This window comes from Xenopus laevis, chromosome 1S (genome assembly GCF_017654675.1).
Source record: "Xenopus laevis strain J_2021 chromosome 1S, Xenopus_laevis_v10.1, whole genome shotgun sequence".
In the NCBI taxonomy this organism is placed as follows: domain Eukaryota; kingdom Metazoa; phylum Chordata; class Amphibia; order Anura; family Pipidae; genus Xenopus; species Xenopus laevis.
The window spans coordinates 134,765,993-134,788,419 of NC_054372.1; positions in this window are offsets into that span (position 1 = coordinate 134,765,993).

Below are 22,427 nucleotides of genomic sequence, written 5' to 3' on the forward strand. Positions count from 1 at the left end.
CCTGATACATGAACTCCAGCACAACCTGCATATGGGGTGGGGAGACAAGAAGGACTTAGCAATTTTCCAGGTCCCTTTTAGAGCAATCAAGTTGCTGACAGGCAGGTACATGGAAACATCATGACTTTCTGCACTCCCAGTGTTAGATCTAGAGAGGAGCATAAAACTTGCCAGGACTGCTTCTCCGCTTGATAAATGCAGGGGGCACAAAAGTTAGAAAACAGAAACAAAAAATAGAATGTTAGCTATATAACTTGCCAGGAGATCCAAGTGAGTTCCCACTATCAAACCCAGGAGCAAATAGGACTGTAACAAGTGTATAAACACAAGATGCCATTTTCAGCAAGAACATTTTTCTATAATTCAAATTCTGCCTTAATATTTTATTTCCCCCCCCCCCGAAAAAAAATTTGATCAGTCCGAAAGATTCTTCCCACCAAATCCCCCACCCCTTTAAGATGCTCCTCCAATCCTTGGATGCAATTTTGGTACTCCAAAATGAAGATATGGCAGGCTATATAGTGCAATTTATTTATAACAATTTCAATTGAATATTATCCCGTGGCTCACCATTAAGATTTTATTCTTGCAAAATCAACAGTATATTTATATGCATTTTTAATGAAGACGACAACTCTCACAATATGGGGGAAGTCATTCTGTAATAATCACCATACTGTCCTTTTGGCACATACGTTAAAAGCTTTCTCTTTCCTTTCCTAACTAGATATATAGGCTGAATGTCAGTATACAGTATCACATTGTAACTGCACCTGTCCCAGGAGATTCACAGAGACTATGAACCAATAATTTGCCTGTCACTCACTGTCTAGTTTGGGAAAATAATATATTTGCAATAATTGAAGGTTTCTTCCTAGAAAAACCAACATTGGGTGTTAAGGAAGCAATCAATTTGTTCACAGTCCTTTGAAAGTAATGTCTAGTGAAAGAGGTGTGTGTGTATAAGTAAATATATATTTTGTGCATGCTTTAGTTGGAGGGGCCAGTGTTATGGCTGGATTTCTGAAAGCAGCAGAATAAAAATGTTTTCCTTGCAATTTAAAGCAAGGAAAACTTGATCATCTGCTTGAAACATTAGATACTTGATTTATCCATACAGCTGCAATGTAGGAATCAATAAAAATGTTGAGTGTATATCATATTATAAAGCTGTTTATGCTATATCTCACTGAGAAGAGAAAGCATCTCAAAAAAGTGTCTTAATAGACATGCATGTGTTACAGGTTTGTGCCAAGAGAAATTTAGTAACAGTTTATATTTTGTTACGGTTGTACAAAACAATTGGGGTTGTAGCTTCTGCCAAATAACCCAAATGTCACTGAGGTATCATAATGTAATTATGGTAGCCTATATACTGGGGATCTGCATGTGTGTGCATGTATAACTTTATTTATAAAACACTACATGGGTATGCAGTACTTTACTTGCCCAGTAGTAAAAACAGTAGTCGTATGATGGAACAATAAGGACCATCTTATTTGCAATATAACGCTAATAAGTTAAAGTTTTCTTTCTGTTATTTTGCTGTTACCTGTATATGTGCAATTGAATAATACACAAAAATGGCAAAAAAAAAAATAATTATATTTATTGTGTTCCACTCTTTAATGCGTTAATCCTTTTTTTTTTAGCATTGTAATGATTTAATTATAATGATGGCTATGAGACACAGAATAACTTTTATGTTGTTTTAAGGTTTTGCTGATTATTTTACAATTCCTGCAACATTAGGTTAGACAATCCAATCATGTGCATCATCATTGTGTTTTTTTGTGAATTTTGCAAAACAAAAAATAGGAAAATGGACCAGAATACTAGTATTATTGATGTATTTAGCACTAAAATGTTCCATGACACCAATTTAGAAACCTTTTTCCATTTTATTGTCACATGTTTAACATGGTCAGACAAATCAGCAGCCAGAGGGTTAAAAAGAAAGGCTAGCCACCATGCCCTTGACAGAACAAAGATGCTGTTGTGCCGCCAAGCATTACTTGGTCCTTGTCCAGATAAAGACCTCTGAGAGAAGAGAGCTGTGTAAGTGGTTTTCCCTAGACCCTCATTTAGCATTGCAGACTTTCCTTCACCAAGTGACCCACACCGTCTGTGAAGCTTAATGGATTCAATGACATATAAGTGTGTGTTAAGACAGGAGGTGAGTGCCACTGGCTCCACTCTCTTGAGTGGGCCGGCTAAGGTAGCTCTAATTTCAACAGTCGGTGGGAAGTGGCAACAGGTCCTTGCATGGTGGGAATGTGTGACCTCTTCTGTTGCAGCACATGGAGTGAGCAGAAAAAAAAATGGTGTCCAGATTCCTGAGGCGTCTGGACAGTGTCTGTCAGAAAACTATTGGAGAGGAAGGTTTATTCTGCTTTGCTGAAGAGGTGCTGATGACTCTTTAAAGAAAGGGGGAGGTGATCAAACTAGTTTTATGCTACATTCTGGTGTGTTTAGACTTTAATCTACAAAATAGCTGCCTTTAGCGAAGGTACCCCAGAGCAAATGGATTCACATACACGAGTCTGCAGTCAAATAGGAAACACCATTACAACTGTGTCTACATTTCCTGTCATTAATATAAATATACTGTATGAACAATGTATTCGCCCAAAATGTCTTGTATAAAAATAAAACAAATTTTAACATCATTATTATGCCTTATTTAATAAGAAGGGTTCCCAATTTTACATTTACTTGGTGCAGATTATCCAGTATAGAAATTATCATATGATATCTGGGTGTAAGTGTAGGAGCTGCCATGATATTGCTGAAGATAACTTTCTACAGGCTCTGTTGCATAAAGGACTGCTATGGGAAAATGGTGGAAAGCTTATGTTGTTATACAAGGCTGTAACCCTTGAACAATGCTTTACTCAAATACGGAAGCCCCATTGTTGGACTCCCCATGATACATGAATATTGTATATCAAGTTAGTACTGGGTCCCTTTAAGAAAATATGACTGTCATCTGCTAGATTTACACCAGCATTTACCTACATCAAAATGATGGTTAGGATACCTGGGAGTTCAGTAAGGGACAGAGAGGAACAGTTTCACATTAACTTGTGCATTATAATATGGTTAAATACGACCTTCATAGTAGCATGATTTTGTTTCTTATCCACCCCTACACTCAACCCATGTATTGTAAATGCTTTAGAACAGGAAAGACATTTCTCCCTGTTTACTTATGAATGTTTTGTAGCTCCCTGATGCTTTTAATCTATGCTGCAGTATCTCCATAAAGTTTTGCATCATGGCTATACAAATAAAGCCTCCACTCAATGGCTTTTCCCCAGTAGGTAAGGTGCTAGAGCTGAATGAGAAAACAAAGTGTTGTGGATGTGTTTGTAATCTTGTTTCTGTTCTATAGGAGTTTCCTTGATGACTTCCAGACTGGCTGGCACCACTGGCCATCTCTGTAGGCTATAGTGCTGTCAATTTAAGCTGCGGGACAGGTGTAAATCTGTCCTAACATTCCACCCTTCGAGCACTCCTCACCTGAAGCAATCTCATTTATTACACAGAAAGCAAATAGCCAACACAATTGCCCTGCCTCGCAAAACACACCAAGCAGTTAAACATCTTTGGCTCTGAATTTAGTGGCCTTAAAGAAAATGCTGTCAGCTGTTTGTTAAAGAAAAGCAAACAAAGGCAACTCCACTTGACAAAAAATCCATTTATTTTATGTCTGTAAAATGCTTTTTTTCCCCCCCTTCAGCGCCGTAGCTCCTACAGACAGAATAGAAAGCAGAGTATGTGCATGTAGGAGATATATAGAAATAAAGCAACATAGGGAAAGCCACGGGTATTCCTGTACTTGGGGGTATTTTTCTTGCAGGTAAAAAACAGTACAGTGTTAGGCAATCATCTTATTACAGTGTAATATTATAAAAATGAACAAAAATTACTAAACTGGTAATCATAGTTTGTATGGCTTTAATATATGCATTCAATGCCTTTGTCATGGGTAATAGATGTACAAAGAGCACGCTAATTTGAAGAGCATAGGTAAAACTGTTTAATAAGCAACAGTATTTACAGGAGATTTTAGACTTAGGGTAGGGGGAACACAAAGCTACTGGGAGAGATTAGTCGCCCAGCAACAAATCGCTTCTTCAATCTCCCCGAACTGCCTCCCTGCTGGCTAGAAGTCACCCGAAGTTTCCTCGCTAGGCACGTTCAGGCAGTTCGGGCAGATTAGTCGCCTGAAGAAGCGGTTTGTTGATGGGCGACTAATCTCCCCCAGTAGCTTGGTATGCCCCTGCCCTTAGGGAGAAGACACACAGAGCTACTTGTAGCAGCTACATGTCATGGCTACAAAATAGACAATAGTGATAATTAGCTTTGCTCAAGGTGGCCATACACTGTTGATTCACTTGTTTGGTAAAATCAAATCCTCTTTAGACTATTATTGTGGGGAGATACATTTTTGGATACAATTATGGACACTGGATCATCTTTGAGCACAACCTTATATACAAAACCTACCCATAGGAATTGAATCAAAATGTTCCAAATCCTTCTGAAGGGGACCCAAAGAGCCAAATGACTCGTGCTCAGAGGATCACTTCCACAGTCCAAAGAAAAGGGCATAATAAGATAGTTTTATTGGCTATTAAAGATGCAATAAAGGGATTACTTAAAAGGGAGTTTCATGTCCAAAAGGATTATATTTATTTCAGGCTTTGATCCTATACCTGATCCGCAGTTAAAAATGTATGAACTTTTTTTTGTATGTGTATTTAATTAAACAGTGTGTTCTTTTTTTTCCTATCATTATATTTTTGGTTTTAATACAACAAATGGACTATGTATTGTATGTGCACCAATCATGTTATCTACATACCTGACAATGATTCTTGCCCCAAAACATTATACTGTAACTTAAATCAATAAAGTTCCCCAGCCTAAACTTGCTCTTTTGTTGTTGGTTGCTTTCATCATCATAATAATGTCTTTATAAAGTACCGCCATGTTACACATTGCTTTATAATAATTCATAACAAGGTCTTGCAAAGCGTATTATGAACCATTACAATATATTACTGTAAATGTTCAGTGTGGGGGCTGGTTATTCTGCACACCATACTCAGGACTGGATTTAGGTCCAATGCTGCCCTAGGCACCAGACCTAAACATGCCCCCTACGTGACGCCAACCAGCCCGGCCCCAACCCCCTCACCCCCCCCCCCAGTGCTTTCATTGGATTTTGTATATAAATCTGTGGAAGAGGCTGGGTGATTTGTTTTTTAAATTTAAAAAATACATTTATAGGCACCCGAGGGCCCCCCCCTAAATATTCCGCCCTAGGCACAGGCCTTTGGGTGCCTTAATATAAATACGCCCCTGACCATACTGTGTATTTGTATTGATTGATATGTGTTTGGAGAAGACCTGCTTTCTCTGCTAATGAAATACCATCTATACAAATAAAATGCCATCTATAAAATATCCTATTCTCTAGACTGTGAGTAGCCATTCATTATGCTCTTATTTACCATAGGTGCCAAGGAATGAGTTATTCTAGATGAGCTAATGCTTCAGTAAATAGTTTGGTGTTATTATTGCTTGGTGTTGCAATATCTTTAGCAAATATCTTTAACAGCCAATGGCCAATACCCCGTAGGGTTTTAGCACACGGGCAGATTCGGGGGGAGATTTAATCGCCTGAACTGCCTTCCCCCTACCTTCTGCCTGCTAAAATGAAAAATTGCCTGCGGCAATGCACTCTCGGCACTTCGATTTCCGAAGTTGCCTCACAAGGAAACTTCGAGCGACTTTGGAAATCATTTCAGCGGGCAGGGGGAAGGCAGTTCGGGTAGATTGTCGCCCCAAAGAAGAGGCGATTATTCGCCTGGCAACTAAATCTCCCCGAATCTGCCCGTGTGCTAAAGCTCTTAAACCATTCCCACACTATACCAGCTTTAGATAATATTACAGTGCTTCACTTTTTCTCATAAGGAGGGATATAATAATACTTTATATGTAATCAACAATTTAATAGGTGAACACTTTCCTTTTCACTGATTATTCGGTCATGTGGCATTAAATGGCTAGTACTAGCAGCATTTCTTGAGCAAAATAGCAGACCATTAGTCAATGTATGTGCATGGCAGAACCTTTGCTTTAAACTCCCTCAGCTACAAGGGAGTGCTGCCTTCAGCCTGCCATGGGACACAAAGCCACGTCTGGACATGTTTAAATAGCGTGAGATGTGCCACAAGCTGTTTGTTGCTATTATGCAATGGCACCAGAGACAAATAAAACTATAGGCTCACTTGTAAAATATATTTACGTATGAAGCAGAGTTTAAAAATAAATCTTGTCTGTGTGTGTAAATTTACTGTCTAGTTGAGGAATCTTGGAAAAAATATATTTCCTTAGATTTGGAAAAGTAATTCTGGTCCTTGCATCAAGAGGTACAATCGTATGGTCTCATTTCTTTCTATCTCAAAGCTGAAAATCTATTGTGCCTTTTTAGGCTACTGCCAGATGGGTCTCATTCTTGGCCTGTGTTCCATATGAACTGCTGGTTGTTGCTCTAGAGGCACTGTGTTGGACTGGGTGCAGGCACATAAAGTGTATTTCAGCATGAAGAAGTATACTCACGCATTTCCACGCTGTTCTAGCTGTCAGCACACAGATTGGTACCTCTTGGTACAGACACAGAAGGGAGCAGCAACCAGCTCAGATTGTCTGAATTCCTATTTATATGCAGGCCAAGAATCAGCTCTAGGCTGGGGCCAGATGTTGAGGATCCACAACTCTGCTATGGATATCGGCAAAAACCCATGAGAGTTCACATTTCATGTCTACCTGCACCCGGGTGGATACATTGGCTTCTGGGTGCAGACAAATAGATCAGAACAGCATTTTTCCAGTGGCCAATATCCGCAATGTCTGACCCCCCCCCCCCATTATAACAGAACATTCAGACGAAAGTTGTCTGAGATCTTATTGGAGATGCATTGTTGACACTGCAGGATGTTCAATCTAAAACAGAGGCTAACAGAGTGAACGAAATAAGGCAGCTTAGCAAGACGAGAAACATTCATCGGTATATGATTCTGTTAGCAAACAAGGAGTAAATGAGAAGACACGCAAATGCATTGTGCTAAGAGGCAGCTTCATGGAGCTTGTAAAATATTGGCAGTCCAAAGCTTTACCAGTTTCATGCCACAGTTGCATCCATGTCGGAAATCAATTAACCCTTTTAAAGCCCAATTATCACCCAACATGTATATTTATACTACTTACTGAATTCGAATGTGGTTTCTTTTCCAGCTCCAGAGATTCTTTAGAGAACCTACATATAAAGGAAGCTACTCTATTAACTGCTATTAAAGTAATTGAGTTTGGCAAGCTGTTATGTGTAGGTGTGATTATAATAACTTTGTATGTTTGCTTAAACACCCTCAGTCCCTCCTCAAGGAACAGACCCTCCATTGTTCTGCAAAGCTGAATAAAACGGTTAAAGTCTCTGACGTTACACTTTGATATGGAAACTACTGTACATTTTTCTTTATTTGCAAAAAGTGTGGAAGTTATTATAAGCAGGGATAACAGTGTGTGTACAGGGGAAGATGACCCCCACCTCATTATAGGGAACATATAAAATATGTATGATATGCTTAGAGCTCAACCCCATGTAACCCTGCAGGGTGGATCTTTTATGGAAATCTGACATGACAAGAAAAAGCAGCAATACAAAGATATCTGCTGTTCACTAGGGATGTTGGAACAACAGATAAAAGAGATTATCGCCACCAGCAATTATGTGGTGTACGTTATGTTACCTAGGGATCAGCAGTGTGTTGTTTTCTCCGCTGGTCTCCCGTGATTTGCCTGAAACCCATTAACGTAAACTTTATAAAACTCAGTTAAAGTCCCCTTATCCCTCCAGCCCCCCAGCAGTTGCAGGGTGTGCTGGTTATGCCACTGTATGTTATAGTTTACATAGGCAACTGATCCTACTGCCTGAAGTCTTTCTGGATTGCCATCTTTAGTTTCTGTTAATAGCTATGGAAATGACACAGACTAGTTTATACTTGACATATCTGAGATGTAATTATCAAATCATATCACGTTAATAATTTCTGAAAACATTTTATAGTAAATACTTTCTGTATGTCCTCCAATAGTCTATTACCTTTAATTATTATTTTATTGCTTACTTCTATTTATAAAACAGCAGCAGATTCTACAGCATTATATACAAGGGATGAGTCAGGCATGGACTGTAAGAAATAAATGTGGTGTTGATATGGGAGAATAAACAACCGGACTCCGCATTAGATGGGAATTGCATGGAAAGAGGTAAGTGCATGAAACTGGGATAACTGGTATCAGTGTACATGACCTTAAAAATACTACGTATAATGAACTACATTAGGTTCATTATCAAAGCATGCATGGTTGATGTTTGCAATCCTCAAAACTGGCCTATAATAGCAATAGCTGTAGCAGACCCCAGGCAAAATACAAAGGGCATACTATAGTAGATCTTACTGATGCTCTACTTTTCATTGTATGTTTTGCTGGGTGCCTAATAGGGATTAGTTATGCTACAACATATAAATTGTACAGATCAACAACAGTCAGGGGAGGAGGGCAACATTTTTGTTTAGGGGACCACTAATAAAGATCTTTCTACTGGAGAACTTATAGTTACATTATAGTTACATATTAATATATAGCATAGCAGTTGTACTTTTGGGAGTCAGAGCCTCTAATTCCTTTCACAACATATTGTTGTTATTATTATTATAGTTGTTGTTATATATTCCAACCAACATATTCCACAGCACTGTACATTAAATCGAAGTATGCACTGAACAGACATATTACATACCAAAAAAAAAAGAAAAAAATGCATGAAGCAAAGATGGACCTACCCAAAAGAGTTCAAAATGTATACAATGACAAGAATGTGCATATTAACCATCTCCAGCACAATATCATCCCAAATTTGTCTGACCAATAAGGTATTTCCACTCCTTAATCCAAGTTACAGGTTGGGAAAATCCAGTAATATTTTGGTGCAGCCAAGAGCCTGTTAGCGCTCATACAGGCAGGCCCCATTCAAATAACCAGGGCCAAGTGCAGAGTCTAATTACAAGGAGAAAAGGAAATATGAAGTAGAAGAAAGACAGACAGGAAACAGGCAAGGGGTGAAAAAGAGGATGAGGAAGGAGGAAGAAAGAATAGCATTAAACTGCACTTTATGAAGATGTGAAGGCAAACATTTGAGAAGGAGGAGGGAAATGTAGCGCAGGGAAACATCTTGAAACATTTATTCATGAATATCACATGTAGCTCTGTTAAAGCAACTGCTTCTAAAATATTTCTCTGAGCCAAGCTATTTTATCTTCCCCTGCCTAAAGTACTACTGATGAAACTGTGTGTTCTATAGAACAAGGGCATTGTGACTCTGAGCCAGCAGAGTCTCATTTATGAAGCAGACCCAGGCCCCCCCCCCCCACCTGGGCCCGCACCATCAAAGTAAATGAGAAGGTAGGCAGCAAAAGGTATGCAATGCAGTTCACACACATGCTGGGGGGGGTTGTCGGGATATGCAGACATTGGCCCCTGAAGGTTGTGAGTAGGGACCTTGAACTTGATGCCCCAGTGGCACACTAGTGCCCCAGTCTGACACTGGGGACGTGGGTTACATTCAGATTCCTTTCACCCAGGCAGGGCTATTGTATATCCTATGTGAAGCTGTACTTGTTAAATGCATACCTTCTAAGCACAATGATACGTGCTAAAAGGCACTTTAGATGATCCACAGTATAAAGTCATCTCTATGATTCTTTATAGTTATACTTAATCTACTACCTACCACATGTCCCTATTCACCCATTGGGTTACTGACCCCACTATCATTCTTCATTGGATCATAAGCTGCTCATATGTGTGAACTCTATGCCTTGTACTTGTCCTACTCACAAAGAACACTTGCCCAGTTTGTCACTTATGCCTTTTCAAATCCTACAACCAATAGACTGAAATAGCTGCACTTCAGTCCTTTGATCTTATCCTGAGAAACTAAAAACTTTATTATACATAATCTAAAAAAAACGTAGGGCTACACGTGAGCACCATAATGGGGAAACACTTCATGCCAGGTATGTTCCTTCTTTCCCCTGACTTACTATGAAACAGCAGACACATACTCAGCAGGGATACCGATTTACCTAATATGTACAGAGGAATGCCAGAATTAAATGAATCACATGCTACAATTTACAGTAACAGGGTTCCATTAAAGGAAAGAAAATGTTGTAATATTCACTGAAGTAGAAAAAGACCTAGTGGCTGCTGGAGGGTCCAGAAGTATAAGGGTATATTGTTTGATATAGTGGTGTAAATAAATGTCACTGGGCCCCAGAGCAAATTCAACTTATGGCCCCAAAGCTTTGGTAAATCGACCTATTCTACCAAGATATTTTTGAATTGCTCATTCATTGCAGCTTTACTGTGCCCACTACAATCTTTGGGGCCCCTGCAACTACAGGCTCTGCTTCCTCTATAGTTATGCCCCTGCTTTGATATAAAAATGTTATGGTTAGGGAAAACACTAGCATTGTTCTATGTTACAGTATATGTTCAATTTACCTTAAGACTCAAGTGATCATTACTAACTGACATATGTTTTTGGACTACTGTCTATTCACATACATACTGGCTAGCCGGAGTCTGAATTCAAGTTTTCTATGCTGGTGGATAAAATTCCAACATGTGGCATTAACCCCATGAGTACCAGGCATAAAAAATGCCAATAACCTTTCCAGAAATGATGTAAAGCTTACTGTTCCAAAACTAGACACAATATTACACATTCTTTTTGGGTAAACGTAACATTTTGTGTTATGGCGACAATATCCATTTAAAGTTTATAAACATATTAAATGTAACCATAAACAACGGGACTCATTTTTAGACAGTTTTAGTGATATGCTGAAGATGTCATCTCATGTAGATCTCTTGATACCATTATAGACTGCAGTTGTGGGACTGTGAAATCAGAAATTGGCTATTGATGTAACTATGAAACCCAATTATTTCTTGGATCTCTGCTTACTTACAGTCTATCACTGTCAAATATCTGCTGTTGTTTCTGCGTCTCTGCTCTCTTGGGTTCCACGCTACAACATCCTTGTGGTTAGTATCTTGTCCTGTGGATCACTATTTCAAGGTACTCTTCTCTAGAGAGTTCTTACATTCTGCTTGCTTTACCTGTTTGATTGAAATAAGACTATGCATTGGAGACTATGTGTTGGCTCTCCTACCACTGTCAGCTTACACCTAATCCCTCTGTAAACTGATACATACAGAATTCAACATATCACCTCTCATTTTGAATGTTTCGTCTTTCTTCTCTTCCCCTCTCATGTCACCAGTTTCGAGCCTGCTAAATTTTCCTGTCTCGCCACTAAGTAAATGAGAATATGCAGTACCCTTTTTCATTCACTTAACCCTGTAGCATATAGGTAGATACTGTAGCTAGGCAGATAGATAGATGATAGATAGATAGATAGATAGATAGATAGATAGATAGATAGATAGATAGATAGATAGATAGATACAGAAATAGTACACCCTCAAACATAAATCAAATGTCTGGGTGCCAATAACACACGTTAATTTACAAACTCTGAAGGTGTTTTCAACTACACCAAAGAGTTTATTTGTTCAAGAATTGCAGAGAGCTGTACTTTGAAATATATAGATAGATATATATATATATATATATATATATATATATATATATATATATATATATATATACAGTATTTGTGTTAAAGCATATTGTTCTGTTACAGCGAGGATAGGGCACTGTACGTTTGGATGCATTTCCCTGGCTCTGCACACGCAGAACAGACAACAACCCTGCATACATACTGACCTGACCAACAGGTCCTGCTTCTAAACCCAGATGATGAGCTTCAGCCTATATTCTACAAAAAAGGAACTTTCCCAGGATACTGTTTTGTGTATAAATACACCCAAATGTGCAGTTTATATGTTACAGTTTATAAATATATATAATGATAGTGAACAAAAATCCTAATTAGAATATAAAACAGAAAAAAAAAATATCCATTTTATTATTATTATTTTTTAACCGTGTTTGGCCAGGGCCATTGCTGGTGTTAATCCGTTACTAAAGTAGGCAGGTACAGAATGGACTTCTTACAAATGAAGAATAACATAATGTACATATTGTATTTGGAACAAGAACATCTAAAAAAAAAAAAAAAAAGACACTCATTTCATGTTGATTGAGGATCTGAATCATAGGCTCGAGAAAGAATTTCATCCCACTGGCATTTTAATATTTTGCATGGTTAGTACCATTGCTGGGCCTCTATTCCACCAATCCACCACTTAAGGCTTTTCATTAGCACGCCAACATTCCATCCGTTTTCATTTAAATCTTTTATTGTGAGATTGGTCAGAGAGACTTTCCCCCAACAAAGTCCTTTCTTCCTCTCGCAGTTGCAGCCTGTGTGCTGAGTGTAATAGACGGTTTTATACGGAAGGCTGTTGTATTTTCCATATAAATAACTCCATATATTTCCCTTTTGAAGTGACTCTTTTTGCTTCCAAAATGAGGTCATAAAACAGGATAAGTAATGGGTTTTGAAACCAGATGTAGTAAAACATAAAATTTAAACCTACTCAGTTTGGGATTTATGACTTATGGCGAGGCTAATCACTATGGCACTATACATGGAGAGATCGCAGAAATGTCAGGAGTGAGCCAGAGAGTGTGCGCCATGATATTATGGAGGCTGACGTGCTGGACACAACACAAAATACTAATATTGTGCTAGGGTTCTGGACACCACATTTATTTTACTCACATTGAAGTTATTAATAGTATATATCATAGAACCTTCCAGCATATGGGCAGGCAAGTGCAATGGGAAACAATGCAATAAACATGTGGGATGCACAAACTGATACACAAGGGCTGATATTGTAATCTACTCAGTACTGCACACTGCAGAGCTGCCAATGTTCTGGATGTAATTTAGAGACAGGCCATGGAAAACTCAGCAATGATTACCGGCTCGACATTCAATTCATAAGAAAACTACTGCATTCAGCCCAGCAGTGAAAGTACTGGAAATTGATGTTCGGAGGCTCATCAGATTGGAAGTCAAGACCTGTACATTCAGACATTTGTTTTCCCTAGACTAGAGCATATCTAGGGCTCATAATAAATAGCAAATACAATTTTTTTTAAATAAATTACTTTTTTCGCTAGGGACATAAACTACTTTTTTTTTTTATTAAGAACAGCCTTTATAATGACCCATAATTTCCCTTTAATTAATAATTGAAATTCAAAAACACTCCTTACTCAGCATTTAGCTGGTCAGCCGGATGACTGCCATATGACATGCTCTTAGTAAAGGCTGCAGATACAGATATGGAATCCGTTATCCAGAAAGCTGTATAGGCAATAAGCAAATGGCATCTTTTGTCCGAAAGTAGTATACAGGGGTATAAATACAGAGGAAGTAGAGAATGCTGGGGGGGGGCAGGGGATATAATATATATATATATATATATATATATATATATATATATATATATAATATATATATATATATATATATATATATATATATATATATATATATATAATGAGTTTATAATGAGTTTGTCTTTATTTTAAAATGTCTTAATAAAGCTTAGAAGGGCCTAGCTACTTCAAGTTACTGCAATATTAAACCTAACTAGCCAACTGAAATGTAAGTTTTTTTATTCATTTGATTATCTGTTATTTATAAAGTGCTGACAAATTTATGCATTGTTACCCCAGAGGTGCTTACATTCTACAGTCGCTATCACATTCACACACCTTTTTGACAATTTTATCAGGAACAAATCCACCTGCCTATATGTTTTTAAAGTGTGCAAGGAAACTAGAGTACCTGCAGGAACAAGGGCATGGGGAGAACATACAAACTCTATGCAGTGCCCTGGCTGGAACTGAACTTGGGACTCCAGTGCTGCAAGACATTTGCCAGTTAATTCTGGGCCCCCAACTGTTAAATGGGTATAACACTGAAAATGGCAACAAAATTAGCAACTAAATAAGCAAAACTATAATAACTGGTCAAACGTATCAGAAAACTGCTTAGAATTCTGTATTCATTCATTGAGCAAACATTTTTAGGTTGAGATACCCTTTATTACCATTCAGCTAGGTTCCAACCATTTTTTTTTTCCAGGTGCAACCATTTGGGCTATAAAAAAAGTGCTCAACTTGACTAGTATTGTAGATAGACATTTTCACTATCATTCACAATCAGTTTGTAATAAAGACCTCAAGGAATAGGTGCTACAAAACCAATTGCTCTTACACTTAAAGGAGAATGAATGATTAAATCACTGGGGGATGCTAAATTCTAGACACCCCCTAGTGAGTATAATCACTTACATGATACCCTAGGCTGGGGGTTTTAATACCCTTTACTAATAAGTTAGCAGTTGAATTATTAACTCATCCATCACATGTGAAACACAATTTTACATCTCTTGGGCCCCCCTCCGCCATGGAGCCCCTAACTGCAGTACCCCCTGTACCCCTGGCAGCTCTGCACACATACACTGCTGGCATTATAACGCAATGCTTCACTTTTTAAAGTCTTTCTTTTACCTGAATAAAAGCCCAGTGTAAACAAATGCATCAAGTCATCTCTTCCACACATTCCATATAATGCAGGGGCATGTAATGCTGTTTCAGCTTCCAAATATCCCTGATTTCATCCTTAGCCATCCAGTGGGAATTAGGCAGTCTTTGGAGTTTCCTGTCTGGACCACGGCCAAACCAAAACTGACTTTCCTTAGCCTGCTGCTGTAAAAGTATGTAGCTTGAAACACTTACAATATTTATAAGCAACATTCATTAACTGCGCACCAAACATCTCTGTAGTTGCTGCCGCAGACACACAGACTGGTACATGCATACACATATAACTGATACAAAGCATGGAAAGCATCTCCAGCAGCTCAAAAAAGCAGGATGGCTTGTTTCAGGCATAAGGCCATCTTTATTACATGAGGAAAGGTAGAAGGTTAGCAACATCTGGCAGCCCCATTTTCCCACAAAAGGAAATGTTAGGTATATATTGATAATGTGGAGGCACTGTCTATAATTAAGAGCATTGTTAAGGCTAACAGGCTGCTGACTGTTAGTCAAGAATATCTAAGCTGCTAGAAAATATTTACCCTTTTATGTGCACTTTTAGACTGACCACAATCATGCCAAGGTATGGAACATCCAACTGTCTTCTCATGCCACATATTAACACAAGCAGGTGACACAAACAATGAGTAGATACACAACACTGATCTGACTGATTTGCCAGATGGAGAATGACAGAAGGGAAAGGCACTGAGGGCAGAAAGCTTGTTTACATAGGAAACAAAATAGCTAAGCATTGCAGATACAGATACATGACTGGTACAAGCTGCAAATCTAAAATGTTCAGGCTACAAAAGTAGAATTTTGTGGCCAGTATATGTAAGTGATAGCATTCAGGAGATGTTCCAGCTACTAAGTGATAAGCCCAGGTTGTTGATAGGATGGATACAAGTAAGAGCAACTGCCTTGGGTACATATGGGAATGTCAAGTAGCTAACACAAATAAATGACATCCACATAACAGCCACATGATTTGTGGAGGCAGCATGCAACATGTACCTGAAGATTTCACAGTGTGTTTTTCTTTGTTTCTTTTCTTTACATAAACATATGGAACTACAGCCATGGGAGGACAGTCATGTGAGTGATGCAACAGTACCAGCAAGAGCCAACCTAACTAGCTGTGTTATGGAAACTGCATACCTCCCAACATTTGAAAAATTTAAAAAGGGACAATTTTGACCACGCCCATTTTATGGCCACAGCTCCCTAATTAGTGTCCATTTTACAAAATGTGGCAGGTTATGAAAGCTTGAACACATTTATGGGAGTTTTTGGGCTATGTTGAATGTTCGTGTCTCTGGTGTTTCAGTCTGGCAGCTCAGTAATTCTAATGCAGACTTTAAGGGTCAAGGCACACAGGAAGATTCGGGGGGGATTATTCGCCGGCCGACAAATCTCGTCTTCTTCGGGACGACTAAAACTCCCAAACTGCACCCCCGCCGGTTAAAATGTAAATAGCTGGCAGGATGGCACTCGGCGCAATTCGTTTTCTGAAGTCACTCGAAGTTATTACAATTTTGCAACATTTAGATGATACATTTCTCAGCAGCATCTCTGGAGTATTAGTAACTATTGTATCAATTCTAACAGCTGCCTGTAATGCAGCCCAAGGATTCTGCTCAGCAGGGACAAAGATAAGAAATGTATCAACTAAATATATCAATTCAGAACAGTTTACAGGGTCGGTGACACTCCCTCACAGGGCTGCTTTAGAAGGTGAAAAAAGACACTTCAATATTAGAAAAACGGTAACACATAGAAAATAGAAAGTCATTGGAAAAAGTCATTATTTCTGGTGATCTATCTGAAAACAACTAGTTGTTTGAAGGTGAACCACCCCTTTAAAGTCAAACCTAATACATAGCAGCAGAGATCCATCATAATCCTCTATACCAGGGGTCCCCAACCTTTTTTACCTATGAGCCACATTCAAAAATAAAAAGAGTTGGAGAGCAACACAGCCATGCAAAAAGTTCCAGGAGTGCCAAATATGGGCTGTGATTGGCCATTGGTAGTCCCTTTGTGGACTGGCAACCTACATTGAGGCTCAGTTTGGCAGTACACCTGGTTTTTATACAACCAAAACTTGCCTCCAAGCCTGGAATTCAAAAATAATCTCCTGCTTTGAGGCCACTGGGAGCAACATCCAAGGGGTTGGAGAGCAACATGTTACTCACAAGCTACTGGTTGGGGATCACAGCTCTATACTTAATCTTAGAACAAACTAACAAATACCTGTATACCGTTGGTATAGTTTTATGGTAACTATTTGTCCAGGCTATTACTTGTCTTTACAATGGTGTATTCTATTCTAGGCCCAATTTGGTTAATCGTGACCTATTTACATTAAACCACACTGTCTGCTAGCTTCTTATGAGTAAATAACACTATAGGAGGTCTGGTAGAGATGGTAAGGAATGTTGTGTCCAACTAGCCTGAGACCATGACAAAACTGCAAAACTGCACAAGCTGAGCCAGTTACAAGTGGTCTATCAGTTCTATTGTTATTATAACTATATTCCATGGTAAAATGCACTCCATATGTAGTTGTTTCAGTACTGTTATATATGTTTCAGGCTTCTACATGTGGGCAGATTAATTTATTGTATGTTATTTATATAGACTTATTCTGTGTCTCCAGAGAAAATGGTTAAGAAACCACACTATAATCAAGCAGGCCTGGCCATACCATACAGGATTGGCCAGTTTATGACAACCTTACATATACAATTGATTGTTTAAAAAAATCCAGCACTTACATGCAGTTGTAACTGAATACTGCCCATTCGTTTCAGTCGTCACAATCTACCACACAGTATTCAGGAATCAGATGAACAGCACTATACCAGTATGAAAATGTAAAAATTTCTTAATTGAAATATTGATTATGACCTCATACAATGGTGATAGATGGGGATGGTCCTGTTCACCTGTTTACTGAATATTGCATAATCAGTTAAACCTAGGACCACCATTTCAGCAGCCATGAGCGAAGTGCTAATAATGTTTAAATGTCTACAAATAGAAGTTGGAAAAGTGCTCGCAAGGGCAATCTGAGAAGTTTATTTCAATTCCTAAATTGACTTAAAATAGCCTGTTGCTGTCCCACAAAAAAAAATACAAACAACAAAAAATAAAATGTCAGTGCTATTTATGGCTAATGGTCCTAACTTACATCAAACAGTTTTAGTTTAGAGACAGATTTGTGAATCAGCTTAAAGCCAATCCCAGTCAGAATCTGACCTTACTGGAAGTATAAATGACACATATTAAGCCATGCATTGGAATTTGCTGCAGTTAAATTGAGCCAGTAACACCTGCTGTGTTTTTTTACCAAAGGTAAGAGACAGGGCCAAGGTTGGACTAGGCCAGCAGGAAAAAAATCCAGTGGGACTGCTGACCCATACCCTCAGTTCTGCACAAGCCGGATCATAAAAAATAAAGTATGTGCTGAGGAATTGCAGCAGGTTTGGGAGACTGGGGGTGCCCGGGCCCTTGAGGTGGCCCTGGAACCCTAAGCACAATGCTGGGCAGGGCTTTTATCTTTTTTCTTGTTTTTTTTACCTCAACATGGGTTGCTTAGTCTCCATGCAAGGCAGTGGCAACTGGAAGTTTCTTGTTCTAGCTACAAAATCATCTGAGCCCCCTAAATATTTATAATAAGTAATTATTCATCAACAAGCTTTGTAGCTGCTTACTAGTCAGTAGGGTTGCCACCAGGCCCGGACTGGCAATCTGTGGGTTCTGGCAAATGCCAGAGGGGCTGCTATAAGGTGCCATAGAAAGTCAGTATTTAGTGGGCTGGTGGGGGCTGTTTGGGCCTTTATGTGGGCTGATTGGGCCCCCGTGTACCTAAAATAGCAGGACCTATTTTAATTCTCAGTCCAGACCCGGTTGCCACCTGGCCAGTATTTTACCGGCCTGGCTGGTAAAAATGATGGTTGATCCCAATGTTATTAATAGGGGAAAAAGATAAATATATAGGAAGGCCAGTATTTTTTTCCAGAAAAGGTGGCAACCCTACCAGTCAATGCCCCACTAGGCACCCAATACTTCCTGGGCCCCCAAGCAGTCACAGGGTTTAGGGCCTCTGTATAGGCCAGGACAGGAAATCTGTGGATTCTGGCAAATACCAGAGGGTCTGCTGTAAGATGACGTAGACAGTCACTATTTATTGGGCTGATAGGAGTTTTTTTTTCTTCTGTGTAAATGAAATGCCAGGGCCTATTTTGAATCCCAGTCGGAGAATGCCCCTGATACAAGACCTGGCCCCCTTCTTCATCCCTTCATTGCATTCTTAAACGGTTGCTGTTTCTTTGGCAATCATTGAGTTAATAGGAGGTCGGGGAGTGCAGTGACATTGCCTTGCTTGGTTATGTTCCTCCCCCCTATTTCTTCCATAGGATCAGACATGAGATAATGAGGCCTCGGCAGGCTCCTTAGCAGCAGCCTTCGCTTTTTCCCATACACCAAACCTGTAGCCAGTGCAGAGAGACACAGTGCCGCCCCGCTCAAATCCAATTTACCCCGGACAAAAGCTGATCGACCAAATCCCCCACTAACAAACCGGTCACTACAGACAATTCGTATAATGTTTAGTTTTTATTCATTTTGAGTCTAATTATCTTGAATCCCCCACTCTCCTCCATACAGTGCCCAATTAATTTGCAATGCATGTCAGAGGGCTTCAGCTTTCCGAGTCTCTGAAAGGCTTTGTTGGGAATTGTATTGATCTAACTACAGTTTCCTTCAGCAGATTTACTTTTTTTTTTGTAGTAGGCACCAAGTAAGCTGTAGCTTTTCTTTTTTTGTGTGTGTTAACAGACCTGCCTCACAAAGCTTAATAGGATTTTAACGTAACCTCCTAAACTCTGTTTGTTTCTAGGGCCCTCCAAATACAAACTTTTAAGGATCTAAAAACCCCACTGAATGAGACGTATTTATTTATATTTGGGAAATCTTCGGAATGAGAGGTGAAAGTATTGTGAAATCCTAAGCTTGAATACACTGAAAAGAAACACAAATTATTGATGGATTTAATTCTTGAAAGGGTTAGATAAAGTCTTTTTTTTAACCCAATTAAAATGCATCATGAAGTCCTAACATCTGGGCTGTAATGGGTTAATGAAAAAAAATATCTAGACTGTGTTTAAAATGTAGACAGACGGCTGTACATTTATACACCCAATAACAAATGGAAGATAAAACAAGAAATGTTTTCAGCATATAGGTGTCTGAACCAGTTCTATAAAACATGACATTTTTTTAATTATTCTATTACTTTCACTTTGTAGGTCTCTTGGGTCCATCTTATTTGTAGGACATGAAACTAAAATCTCTTGGGGAAAATGACAGGAGAAGCATGCCTATATGCAAAGTGGGGCCCAGTAAAGCACTGCAATTAAATTTGTAGTGAGAAAACTGATTGGCCAAACTGGAATAACTGGCACATCAATGTAAATAAATCATTATGAGTTTTGGCATATTGTGCTCCCTGATTATTCTTGACAGGAAGGACATTATGAAGGTGGGGTAGTGAAAAGGGAGGTAGCAACAATTGCAACTTAAATAATCAGTCAGAATACAGTGCGGAAGGCAAATTTATTAGCTTGTAGCCAAAGGAGACATAAACATTGATTTAAGTGACCAAACTAGAGTGCAGGCGACCTTTGAATTGATCTACCAAATTACACCATAAAGAAGAGTGAAGGGTGAGAATGTCTACCACCTTTAAGCTCTCTTTGAATATATATATATATATATATATATATATATATATATATATATATATATATATATATATACTATTATAGATAATAGTTTCCCAAAATTGACGCACTCCAGGACTTCATAATGCAGTTAAAAAGGAAAATTATAAATATGTACACAGACAAAGCCACATATAGATGGATCACATCAGCACCTACATATATAAATAATGGGTGGGGATAAAAGAAGGTGTCAGATGCGTGACTGAGCATGGAATACATAATACATACTGGTCTGCCAAATCGTGACCAAATTTTAATTTAGGCATGATTACAGACTATTAATAAAATAGGTTGGTCGATTTGTGAATTCCTTAAGGGTGTAATGGCTTCAGTAAATAATTCTTATAATAACCTACACTTTCAAGAAGCTCTACCTATTTAGGTTTGAAAATTGCCATGAGTCACCTTGTTGCTTCATTCATATTCATGCAGTCCAGGGCACCTGATTCACTTCATGAGCCAAGCTTTACAATAAACATTAATGCAGTGATCCCCAACCAGTAGCTCGTGAGCAACATGTTGCTCTCCAACCACTTGGACGTTGCTCTCAGTGTCCTCAAAGCAGGTTGTTGGAAGCAAGTTTTAATTGCATAAAAACTAAGTATAGGGCCAAGTAGAGCCTCTTGTAGGCTACCAGTCCAAAAAGGGGCTACCAAATAGCCATCACAGCATTTATTTGGCACCCCAAGGGACTTTTTCATGCTTCTGTTGCTCTCCAACTCTTTTTACATTTAAATGTGACTCACAGGTAAAAAGATTGAGGACCCCTGGATTAATGATTGAAATAGTGAAAAAATGTTGGCGTGGAAACTCACAATTCACATTAATTCATATTTTTACTACCTTGTAACGATTGGTATCCCAAACCCAGAACAAACCCCAAGGTCCCGTTGCGGCTCAGTTTTCCAACTGTAACAGCCACCTTTGGCTTCGGGAGGAGCCCTCCACTACTCAGATGCTGCCAGGTCTTAGTGTGACCTGGGGAAGAATTCTAGGCGAGCAAGGGAACCGCACGTGGTAGGAACGGAGGACAAAAAGCATAGTCAAGGAACAGGCCAATAACAAAGATCAGACAATACGGTAGCAAATCAGGAACAGCAGAGTAGTCAAGGTCACAGGCCAGGGTCAGGACAGGCAGTGAAACATCAGAGTCAATCAGGCAAAAGGTCAAACACAGGTATCAATATAAATAATCACACCCGGGAACTAGTAAACAGAACCTATATTGGGCAATGATTCAGTGCATGGTAGGGGTCTTTATAGGCATCCTAATGGCTTATACTGATCACATGGGACCAGATGGCCCAATAGATAACAGCTAAAAAAAGCCCTGCCCTACTTGCAGTTACACGTATAGCCATGGGAGTGAACCAGATCACATAAAGCAATGGTAAGTCAAACAGCCCAAAAACAGCAGGTCCCTGGTTCAACTCCAGGCAGGATATTACATACCTAAGGCCACTTTGTACAGAATGTGGCTTTGAATCACTAAAAGCAGTTTTTGTGAGCCCCCAAATGCTCCTCCTTCTGAGTGCTTTATCAGAGCTGGTAAAATTATAGATGTTACTTTTAAGAACTTCCACCTATAATGGACTGGTCCAGGTGTCTGGTTGTATCATTAAAGCTGTCCATACACAGAAAGATTAATTTGCAATGGGGATATTGGGCTAATCAGATCATTTGAGGCTCACACAGTGGTCCAAGCTAAACTGTCAATTGCTTTGGAATTCATTGTCCATTCCATATCTGAACAAGACAGATGTGCAGTATGAGGGCTGTAAAGAGCCCATTAGGTTGCTGACTTGATTAGAAGATGGTCAAAAGATGACTGTGAGCACTTTAAGGCTGGCACACAACATTACATATTTGATTTGACACTGAAGTCGCTTTACTTAGAATACCCA